This window comes from Alligator mississippiensis, chromosome 16 (genome assembly GCF_030867095.1).
Source record: "Alligator mississippiensis isolate rAllMis1 chromosome 16, rAllMis1, whole genome shotgun sequence".
Taxonomy (NCBI): Eukaryota; Metazoa; Chordata; order Crocodylia; family Alligatoridae; genus Alligator; species Alligator mississippiensis.
In genome coordinates, this window is record NC_081839.1 from 33,284,167 (window position 1) to 33,296,815 (window position 12,649).

Below are 12,649 nucleotides of genomic sequence, written 5' to 3' on the forward strand. Positions count from 1 at the left end.
ATTAGGTTACTGCACAGTAAGTGCCACTAAAAACCCATGTGCCGGCACTATTGTGCTATCACTCTAGTTACCGCACATTTAGTTAGTACTTTGTTAAGCAAGTACTACATTAAATGCACAGTAATGCGCATTAATGAATGTGTAGACACACCCGGACTGTCCTTTTGTTCTGAGCTTAAGCAACACGTTGCTCAATGGGTCTTAGTCTACTGCTGGTGCTAGTGGGTACTACTACAGTGCCAGTAATGATCATCACCCTCCTTCCACCGCTGCCTGATGCCCCTTTGCAGGCGACATCTCTTTGCACTACCCGAAACTCCAATCTGGGTCTTTGGAAGAGACAGGGAAATCGCTGTCTAAAAATGGTTGTGCCACCTATCTCCTACACGCCTGACAAAAACAAGCTGTTACTAATGTTATCGATATCTGCACGGCTCTTCACATCATCAGAGCTGTCAGCTAAATTCTAATGAAGAATCTTTATTACGCATGATAAGCGAGCTGGTTTCTCAAATCCCAGGCTCAGCTTACAGGTCTAGTCAGAGGGAAAAAAATAAAATAAAAATCTTTTGACATGTAAACAGAGGAAATTTTATGTAAAAAACATCGAAAGAAAAGAAATGTGGAGCCCCACGCTGTCATTTTTACAGTCACTTTTCAGAGGAGATCACAGTTTTAGATTGTTGCAACAAGCACTATTGTAACGTTAGGTATTGATTTGCAGCTGCGGGAATAGAAAAAGAACGGGGAAAGGGAACGATTGTCAAGCTTACCTGCCCACGCAGAACAAAAAACTGACACTTATATGCTAATACCGAGTGCGTCGAATGTGTTTTACACGCTGGACTTTTATGAAATCATGTATCCAGTCACTTTAGTATTAAAATGGCTTCTTTCATATATTAGATCCCTCATGTGTATGTATAGCGACATGAAAAATGTGATATACTGAGTATATAGGAAAGGTTGTCAGGCTGCTGCCGTCTTCTTGGTATCCTTCATTTTAATGAGTTATAGAGGATTATTCCCTTGTTAATGTACATACACTATTCCCATTAGCATTTATATAGGCAACCGTTGGCCAGTAGACAGTGCGAATATGGGATCTACAACAGTCCAGGCATCTTTGCTACGTAGACACCCATTCCCAGTGACCTTTATGAGGGCGTTTGGCTGCTGGAAGTATTTGGGACGACTCCTCTAACCCTCTCTGAGCCATGGCACATGCTTCCAATCCATTGGCAAAGCCTAAGGTCCATGTCAAACATCACTTATAGGCAAAGTGCCTTCAAAAAAAAAAAATCACACAAAAAAAAATAAATCGACAGTGCTATTTGCTCAGCTACTGAGCACGCACGGATTGGATTCATTTGCCATCTCTCTGTAGAGCTTTTGATTCTGCATCAGGAATGAAGCAGCTCTCTCCGCACACCTCAGACCAACAGCTAGAGTGGAACTTTTCATATGAAGCGTTCCCTGGGCAGTTTTTCTGTAGACACCGCTTGAGCTGAAACATTTCTACTTAGCTTTCCTCATTTGGAAGCCCCACTTTGGTGCACTAGCTGGACTGAACTCCTTTTCTTTTATTGGATTTGCACTTAAAAGGACACTCCATCCTCATTGCTCTTGACAAACTGTACATAAGCAGTTACTAGAGTATCATGGGTGTAGCCGTTTCAAAAGCAATTGCTGCACTGATACAAGCAGTAAAAGACCCACTGGAAAAGTACTAATTTACAGCAGGTCTATATATGGATTATCTTTGCTGGCTACTTGACTCCTTTTTAAAGAGCAATGCCAAATTCTTTTTTGCCTCTGGGTGACTTCAATGAAAAAGTGCTAAACCATGACCCAGATTCATAGACTTGTCCTCAAATGATTGCCAATAAGTACAATATACATCCCAGGAAGGGCATTCAGTGCGGTCAGGGGAAATCCTGTTACACCACTGTAATTTGGGATGGAGGTGAAGGGTTGAATAGGATCGAAAGCAGGTGAAATATAATCTATATCCCCAGGCACAGCGAGGAAGAGCTTGTCCCTGTTTCCTCTGTGCAAGCATCAAAACTGGTCCTTAGCATTATTTCCGACTCCACAGCTGTTCTCGGATGCGGCTCATGCCACCGGACTGGGCTGAACAGGCCTTTTTCCCTTTCCCACGCTATTGATGTGGGGGAAGATTTCAACATCTGCCCAAGCAGCTGAAGACCCCAGGACCTATTGATGACAACCGCCCAGAATTTTAGGAGGTGCATCCATTTCCCTGAAGGTCAAGGGGACAAAGGCCTCTAAAGTCACATTTTTAAAGGTGCTGAGGTGCCGACTTGCACTGATTTCAGGAGTGAGCGGCCTGCCAGGATACTGCAGAGGCACATAGGCATGGTTTCCCTCTCTAGGTACCCAAATGCCTCTAGGGATTTGGTTTGTTTCTGAAAGTGGGGTTTGATCTTCTAATTCCTTTGGTCTCTCCTGGACATTTTACTCCCTATGGCCTCCTGGCTGATGAACATTTTTTTTGATCTCGCCGAAAGGACATTGTGTGATCTGAGGAGCCAGAAGGTAATGGAAATAGCTTGACAGCATGCGATCAAACTTTGAGTATGTTTCCAATATCTGAACGGACTCAAACCTTTGAGGTTTCCCCCATTAGCAGGCTCCTCCACAGCCTAAAGCTTTATTCCCCCAGAATCTGAAACAGGATCTCCCAGCCCCAACAGGTATTATATGTCCTGCATGTCCTACATTTGTGAAGCGTTTCAAAGGATTCATTGCTGCATTGCTCTCACCAGCTCCTAAACTGTCTCCAAACCTTTGAAAATGTAGTGGATTAACTTCTAATATAAATGCCTGTTATAAAGAGACCATTTGCCAAACCACTGAGATAGCAGTGTGGCTTGCTGCTGGTCTTAAGCCTTTCAAGGGATGTTGTGAGGTTTTTAATACAGTAGATTGCCTCTTCATCTTGTTGGTCTGGATACTTATGCAAGCCAGCTTTTGTGATTAGCTTAAACATGTTCAGTGTGGACAGCCCACAGGTCCTTGGTAATCCTCCTGGTGAAGGCTTTTTTGCTTTACTCTTTCTTCCCTGCTGCCCACAGAGAAGGAACACATCCAAGAAGACATCGAGTCTCCACTCCCAGGCTCTAAAAGATAGCAAACGTATCGCTTCCCTCGGTAAGTTGTTCCAATATTTAACTATTCTCAATGCAATGAAATTGTTTCTTATGCCTAATCTGACTTTTTTTTTTTTTTTTGCTGGATCTTGCTACTCCTTTATCTTCCTTCTGCAACATCCCCTTCCGATCAGGTGGCTTCTGGTCCTCATAAACTGGGATCTCCCCACTGTGGTGGTGGACTCAGAGGATCACAGTTACTTTCATAAGCTACACGTATTTACTCTTTCCTGAAAAAACAGCAATGGGTTTGAATCAACATCAGCAGAAGGGACTTTTGTTTCCATTGCTGGAATTAATTAAGCAGCAAGTTCTCACCACAGAGGTTCCACTGGGAGATAATTGACCACAATGCAAGTTATTTATTCTGCACCGAAGATGAAGGTACTAATGCCTTCAAGCTCACTTATCTCTTGGAGAAATCACCCGCCTAGGGTGATCAGAGCACATCATTAAAATGATTAAGCCATTTTTAATATTTTTGAAGCACTAAAAATATTTTCACGGTGTGCAAATTTCCAGCAGAGTAACACATGGGGGGGGACCTAAACACAGCCTGCTCTTGCCAGCGGCTGCTGCGTTGTGCGGTGGTTGTGTGAAACTCAGCATTAGAGGTGCTAATCTTGGAAGACCAAGATGTTCGAGGGAGGGTTGCTGGTCACTTGGCGGTCCCCCCTACGAGCTGGTTTGCAATCAGTACCCGAGGGGTGCAGCACATCGCAGCTACAGGTGACATGTTTCATGACATGCAAAACTGAGCGCCAGTGCCTCTTAACACCAACTTACTTTGTTTTGTTTTAAACACCCTGCCCTTAAGTACCCAAATCACTTCTGAAACTTGGATGTGGGCCCTTCTGAAGAAGTTTTGCTAGGTCACAGATTTTATTCAAATTGGGCAGGTTAACCACAGTGTCCTCAAGCAACTCCAGGGTGGAAAACTGTGGTCATTGGTCATGCATCTCCCTCTCATTTCAATACTTCACTGCCTTCTTTTCATCAAGCTGCTTGGTTTCATTGCAGGGGTGGCTGCCTTTTAGCACTGGGTGGACTTCTCCGACTCTTATTTGTATATCAACTTTTTAAGGACTTTGAGATGTGTTTGGAGGATAGATGCCTCTGCTTGGGGATTAATTTGAACCAGACCCTCCAGGAATAAATGCAAATGATGAGCGATGCAATTTCACCCACACGGCTCTCATTGAACAAGGGAAGGAGATGGGGAAGGTGTGCAGTAAGTTGGGAGAAAGCTCCCTACAGCTCCACTGCAAACAACTTTACCTTCGTTTATTAAAAGTTATTGTTTCCATTTCTGTTTTCAAACTTGCTAAAACTCTCAGTCTCCAGGTACATCTCTGCAGGATACCATGTGTTTTATTGTGCTTGTTTAAATGCCTTTGTTGTGCTAGTAAATTAGGTTAATAGTAAAGATCCATCTTAAGCTAGCACTGGGCTGAATTCCCGCTAGGTGCAGCTCTGGTGTGGGGAGTCAGGTCTCAGCAGACTTAGATTCAGATTTGGGTTGTGCCAGAGCTTCTCTGCATGATTTTCTGTTAATCTCTTAATCTCTCTGTGCCTCCGCTCCTTGTCTGTGAAATGAGGATAACAAGGCTTCCTTTCTTCCCCCATTGTCTTATCCATTTACATTTTCACTTCTTCAGAGACATGGGCTATCTTTTAAGCTGCGCCTTGCAGAGGGAGAGGGGAGGAGCTGGTCCGAGTGGGCGTTCAGGATGCGAATACAAATCAAATACCCATCTACTCTGTTGACTTCCATGGAAAGCCATTGGGGCATCAGTCCCGTCTTGGAAGTGACTGGGAATAGCTCGACTCAAACCACAGAGGGTTTAATCAGGCTTTCGTCCTCCAGAAGCCGGTATAAGCAATGGCATGGCTCCCAGCTGACTTGGACCTGGGTTCCCTTCTCTGCCTCCGTGGTCAGATCCGGAGCTCGCGTGACTCTCGTAACCCCACCACCTGCATTAGCGGAGAACTTGGCCCATTACGGACTATGTAGCTCGCCACGTGAGAGACCTCCAGCTCTGAATGAACAGGAAGGATGTTGCAGTCACTCTCGCGATAAACTGCCCGCCTCGCTCAACACGCCGGCTCCCAGGTCTCCAGGTTTGTGCTACTGCCTGGGTCTCGGACACACAGGCTGGGCCCTAAGCTGCCAGTCCCCTGGTAGCAAGCATGCACTTAGGTTCAGTCCTTGCAGCTCCGTTGCTTCAAAGAGCAATGAATGGCAAGGGTTAACACAGTGTGTGACCGGTCTCCCGAAAGCACAGTGCTATTGAATTAACGCAAAATCATTCCAGAGACTAGAGGTTTGGATGCACCAGAGCACAGTATAAGTACATCTCAGTTATAAGGTACTTAAACATCTTCCATATGGAGATGCTGGCAGGTCTAAGCTTCCTACAGGCCCCTGGGGCACATCAGGTCTGTCAGGCATGGTCCTTTCCTCGGCTCACAAACAGCTTCTCTCCTCTGCTGCAGGGAGAGTTCCCTTTAAAAGCTGTTCAGGCCTTTTGATCTACAAGATCCCAGCTTGGCACAAGAAGTTTCATAGTCCTGGGAGACAGGATCCTTGAAGCGAATCGCTTGCCCCATTTTCTTTCAAGTACATGCTGGGAAGTTCTTACCTAGCAAGAGGATGCAATTTGCCTCTTTGCTGTGCACCTACTGCGAGTTGTTTGAACGGCTCATATGATGCATTGACTTAACAGGGAGGCGATGCCATTTTACATCCCTGGCCAGATGACTGTGCGCCACGACTCTTAGAGCAATACCTCTCTTGCCTAGCACCAAAGATATCAGTACCACGCTGTGCCCAGCACTAATGACATATCAGAAGCTCTTGAGCAAAATTTGCAAGGATAACATCTTAACAACCTGTCTTCTGGTTTCTCCTACTCTCACGCTAGGGCCAAGCACTGGATGCTGGCCTGGCAGCGAGGCCTCTGCAATGTGATATAAAGCAAATTATGAAAGATGCTGGATCAACACATGCCAAAGCCATTACCAAGGATGAGTGGTTTTGGATGCCCCAGTGTGTTGCCTAGGTTGGAATAAGAAACAGAGATGGGTTACGGGAAGAAGTCAGCCGCACGTTTTTCATGGTGAAGGTAATCAGCCATTGCAACAGCTTAATCAAGGATTCTCCCTCACCTGAGATCTTACTTCAAAGCCCGATGTCTTTCTGAGAGATCTGCCCAAGCAGAGCCAGAAGTTACGGGCTCGAAGCAGAATAGTTGGGGGATTTCTAGGGCATGTGCTCTGCAGGAGGTGAGGCTAGACATTCATAATGGCTTTGTGAATCGGTGGGAACTCGATTTTCAAAAAGCACGGGTCTCCTTCCCTGTAAAAATCAGCTTCTTCAAGGTGTTCCCCTTCCAGCACCCAAAAACTGGGTCGTGCACGATCCCAGCCCCTCCGGAGAGCCTCAGCTGCGCGATACTATTATCATCAAATGAAACAAGCCAGTGTAAACAGAATATCTACACATCCCTTCGGTCCCTTTGAAGTGCAGAAGATTTAATTCATCTCCTTATCACAAATCTCCCAACAAAGATTAATTTTGTAAGTAAGGACTTCAAATGCTAACTTTAAAAAAATATATCACACCCTTAAAAACAGTGTTGCTTAGATTCATCCCCAACAGCTTCTTAATTCAGTCCTTAATTAATCTGATTTACTTCTACTTTATTCTGAACTGTTTTTACTGAGCCGTCGTGGAAATGTCGGTGAAAGACCCGTCTTGTAGCTCACGATGGGTTGGTCACGATTTGGAGCTATCAGGGTTGTGGTCAACCCACCCTGGAGAAGCAGAAATCCTCTCTTTTCCCACAAGGCCAGGATCAACTTGTTTAACATAATATAAGCCAGCAAAGTGATTTGGGAGTGGTGTAAAAGGGAGGATAAGTCTTATTTCTCCTCCAACACTTCCCTCGCACAAGGCTCCCATCTGTGAGTTGGGCCCCCTTCACGCCAATAGGAATTGCCCAGGACTAGCAGCCCCAAAAAGGTGCCCAGCATCCAACAGGAGTAGGCCCTCCAACTCACAACCTCCATCCCCATGCAGGGCTCTCTTAATGAGGCCAATTAAAGTAAAAAAGCAACATTAGACTATGAGCAATTGCTAAGGTATTTGCATATTGGTTTACTAGCCGGTTCAACCAAACCGTGCGGGACACAAGGTCATCTGAGTGGGCCCCAGGCTCGGCGCCGAGCTTTTCCCTCATACCAATATTGGATCTTGAAGCTGGCAGGGAGAAAGGCCTGAGATAATCATAATAAAATTACCTAATTGCCCAGGCAGCATAAGTGCAGTGGGTTCCCCGTCCCTGCCCTCTGTTTGTGTGGTTGCAAAGAGGTGGTTTTTTTCCTTTCCATTTTTGCTAACGAGCTCAAAAATGGGCCTGTTTCAATGCTGCCACTCACATTTTTAACATGAAAAAGCTGGCCTGTTTTCCAGCAAAAATTGGCCCAGTTGCGAGCGGAGACAGCCTCGCATTGCCAACGCCTGGAAATTCATGCTTTGTTTTGCAAACTGGCCATTTCCTCCGCATTTTGCATAAGACCTTTGGAGCGGGGTGAAGTGGGAAGCTACACAAAGCAGCAAAATCTTTCCCAGCAGAGATCCACAAAACAGGGGGGTCTGTTTACATGGAAAAAGGTATTGAGATTTTTTGTCTGCACAGCCTAATTAAAGCAAGAAAACGACAGGAAGGCAGACGAGTTTCTATTGGGCTAAGTGGGCTTATTCTAGTCTAGTTTTTCCAGCTTGCCCAAGTGAAATAAGCCGTGCTGGTCTCAACACATCCCTAACTAGGGTTTTTTGGGGACAAGGTATGTTGACAAATACGCACCTCCCCGACCAAGGTAGCTAGGCTGGTACCAGACCGTAATGGCTCAGCAGCTTCCTTTGTTCTCGGGGGCAGCTGGGAAGTGAGAGCACTTCTGAAAGCACAGCTCAGCATATACACTTGGACCTGTTGTTTCAGCGATGACTTATTTCCACTTGCTCTCCCTTCCCCTCCTGCTATCATCCCACCTCACCCAAAGCCATTTCAGCATCCCCACAACTTCCAGGCAATGAAACCGAGGAGCGGAGAAGAGCACGCGGAGGAGTGTGTGTTCCCGTGTCAACTTGATTAGTCATATTAATACTAATGACGCAGCAAGGCTTTTCAATCACTTTAATTGAGCGCTGGCTCTTGCAACCATTGTCATCGTCATTGTCACGGGGAAGTTGTTAAGATGGGTTATGACACAAAATGAACGACTCCCTCCAGTTGCAGTTAGCAATTTTTATGTGAGCGGATGATGGACAAGTTGCTGTTTTGTATATTATGTTTGCACTTGGAAAGCGCCCAGAGGCCTGCAATGCAAGGCACCCATCGGAGATCCTCCTTTGGTTTCAACTCTGTGAACGACTCTAGGCAGAGCCTTGCACTAAATCAGACGGGGGATTGGGACCTGGCTCAAGTGCGGGGCCCGGCTCCAGCGTGCTGATCGGGGTACCCTGCAGCCTGCATGAAACAGCCCTGATCTTAATAGGCTTGGATCAGGACGTTGAACATCACCGTGTCCACACTGCAGCTCCAGCAGCTGTTAACATAAAGGTGGAGGCACTTCACAAGCAGTTGCCGTTGGAATACATATTCTCTTTGATTTTCATTTTGGTTTTTTTTTTTCCCCTTACTCCTTTTTTTTCCCTCCTAGCCTGCAAAAAAAAAAAAAATCATTATACGCTGACCTAGTTTCTCTCCCTTTTTTAAAATATATTTTATTCTTTTTTAAGGGGCTTTTATTTTACTTGGAACCATTTTTTGGTAAAAATATTCCATCTGTATTTATACATTTTTAAATATTGTTTATTCTTGCTTCTGAAGCAACTGTCGCGCGGTCCTGTATAATGCAATAGCTTTCCTGTTTTTATGTTTGGGATTCTTTTGAGGCTGTGATTTAGTGCAGATTTGTTATGCATCTTGGCAAACTACAGATAAAAACCCACCAAAGCTGCATTTTATCTCTTTGCTGAGGGCCCAGTCATATAGCCCCAATATTTCTGTAACCCCTACTAAAATCCGTGCGAGTTTTGTGCTGCCTAGATTGCCGGTTGACTCCTTAGATATAGCTATTTATTTGTGTGAATTTGAAAACGCTGAACATCAAACTTGGCAGCTTCAAACAATGGCAGTTGTAGGCACAACCCCTCCCCTGGAATACCTTGATAATTTCTGTGTTTCACAGTCCTGTTTGCCAATTAAAAATGCCCTCTCTCTCCCAGCTGTGCAAATGCTGCACGTACACAGCAGGCAATGCAGTTGTCCCAAACCAATTGCGGCGAGTAGCTTGCCTCCTGTGAATGGCACAGTTCATTTGAATGGGATTATTTACATGAATACAGTTATTGCATAGTTCAAACAACAGTGCAATATTTCTGGGTCACCGAGTTTCCTTATAATAAAGTAACATTTAGCATTTATAGCCTTATGATTTTTTAATCAAGGCACTTCATGAAAAAGTATATAAACTGATTTAAGCAACTTGATTTAAACAGCTCCCCTCATAAGCAACCAACAAATGAAATGCAAACCAATTGCATATAAATCCATGTCAGCAACAAATTTGCATACTCTGCTGCAGCAGGATTTGTACCTCTTTTGCATTGCGCCTTCCCAAGGAACCTGTTTTGCTCGTAAATGAGCCTGAAATAAAGAGGCGGGGTGGAACAGGCTCATCTGAGGAAAGTACTTCTTACTCCCTTTTTATTTGGTCATGGACACTTTATGTTGTTTCAGTCATATATTGCTGACAGAAACCAGGCTACTTACTGAGATTTGCGCGTGGAGCTGATTGAGAATCCTTTTAAATATTGTTCCCCACGTTTCCCTTCAAAGTTTTTGAAAATATTGGGAGGACACAAGCCCCACAATGCATGGTGCTTCCCCTTGGCTTTCACTCTGGGAGCGAAAATCTATGTTGGTTCTTTTGGACTAAACTCAGAAAGATGCATCGACTTCTCTAGATATGCCACCGGTGAGCTGAACTGATCCCACGTCCTCCCCAGCCCAGTGGAAACTGAGGCAGAAAATCTTTAATTGTGTTGAAGGTAGTTGCAATTGAGCTTGAAATAAAGCTGGAGGACTGAAGCAGACCTGGAGCGTGTGCTTTCCTTCCTGTGGCTTAGCCTGGCCTGCGACTCTGGAGAAGAGGGTTCAGCTCCAAGTTCATAGGCTTGAGAAAATTACTTAACCTCTCTCTGCCTCAGTTCCCTATACATGCAAAAGGTCAGTAACCCCTCTCCCTGTCTTTGTCTGCCATGTGCGTGTACCTGGCCGGATCCTCAGAGCAGGATCTTATCATATACGTGCCGTCACCTGGCCCCTGGCCTAATGCCACGGGCCTTTAGATACCTGTGATACACATAACAATGTTGCTGGATTTCATAGTTAAAAAAAAAATTACTGGAAGGCAAATATACGGCGTAGCTAGGTTTCTTATTTCATTTACTAAATTTTCTTGACTCCAGTAATTATTTATTTGAAATAGGAATTTGCTGTGGGGCCTGGAGTCCTTTTAGTGGCACATGAATAATGTAACCGTGGATTAGGGGGTGACATAATTTCAGAGCGAGCAGAAGAGAGTGCAGTGCTTATTCTGGGGACGGGTTGGAGGGAGACTGGCCCAGAATGCACAGTCGCTCCATTTCCGAACGTGCACCATTAGCAACACTAAGATGCAGCAAAAGTACAGCTAAAAAACCAAAAAAAATGGGTATTTTTCAGCGTGCAATCAGCCCCATCCCCACCTCTCTGGATGCAGACGTTCTCCATCGCTCCCGTTAGCAACGGACCAAACTCCTATGGAGCCGAGTTCACATCACGCCAGCTGATCAGGCCAAAGTCTGCAACCATTTTACGGGGCAATTCACTTGCAAGCTTCGCGGGCAGAAGGGCTCTGCCCTGTTTAGGGCTGGTTTGGGTTTTTGTGCTGGGAGGAGTTTTCTAAAACCCGTTCCCTTAGCACTGACTGCTCTGCTTTCAGCCAAAAGGAGCCGGGCTGTCACAGCGTTTCAACTGCATCTTCAAAAGCAAGAAGCTGAGGTGCTTCTGACAGCTGTGGGGTTTGGCTTTAATTTGCAAAGGGAAAGGAGGGCATTAAACCAATTACAGAGGGAGGAAAGATGCCATCTTCATGGCATCCCCTGCTCCTGCCATCTGCATTCCCTGTCCAACATTTCCTCAAGGCTGCATCTGCTTGTTGACTGACAGCTTCACGTCCTAGATAAGATACAACCTGGGCCCAAATGCACCTGCTTCCCTGCACTGTCCGCTCCATGTCCACACCTGGAGAGGGAGAAGCTTGCATTGCCTAATCCTTGTCTCACCCTGGGGAGATGTGAAGGACCTCCATTAAACTGGATGGATTTATTCCCGTGTAAGTGAGGTCATAGCGAACCCTGTGCCTTGGTGCTCTCCTCTGGCCATGAACGTCCCAGCAAGGGGGCAATTAGTCCCAATCAGGAGAGTGCTGTTTCTAATGACACCTGTCCAGGAAGAAATTAGTCCCTTCGCACAGGCCACTGAGCAGCCGCTAGACTGGAAAAACTTTCGGTCACTACAGCCCCGGACTGGATACGAGCCAGCGGCTGCACGACTGTCTCACACCATCAATCACCCGAGCTGTCCAGCTCCTGCCCTCCGAAGCGGTTCTGCGGGGCTTCGCCGGTCAGCTTTCCAGATGAATTAATCCTGTGCCGTCGAAAGGCAGCCAGCACCTCAGCCCCTCTGCGGGGAGCGGCTCGCATGAATCTCCTGCCTTGGGGCGCAGCTGGGGTTGCAGAATTACCTAAATGGTTGCCAAAAAGTTTCGTCAAGTGGCCAGCGCAGGTATATTATTCCTGTTTTGTCAAGCCAGGAGCCAAGTCCCTGTCATTCCTCATGAACATCCTGCGTTCAGCGCCCTGAACCTGTCAGGGGCTGGCAAAACCTTCCCTTCACTTTCTGTCAAGCAGCGGGAGACCTTCCCGCTTTCCTGGGGGGTTTATTAATTATCGTGATGCACTGAGAACTGTCAACGTGCTCGCCACCGAAATCCCATTCCTCATTGCTTTCTGCATCCCTTTCTATCCCGCGCCTGTCACCGGAGCAGCTTCCAGCTGTGCATTAAGCATCTGGAGCACCATCTCTTGCACGTGTGCGCTCTCTCCCCGGGGGGCAGAAGTGACTGCAGTGGGCTGTGGGTGTTGGGTATTTTTTTTTAATTCGGTATCAGTCCATGCACGAGAAGGTACCCATGCTTGAGAAGGGTGGTGGGAGGAAGGGATGGGCTGTATTTTCTGGGGCATGAATTCCAGTTACCCTATGGAAGCTGCATCTTCGGCATGGCTGAGCTTTGTGCTGGCTGCAGGAAGCACTGTGGTGCCAGAAGTGGATTACTGAACACAGGCTCCATCTGGGAGCAACAGC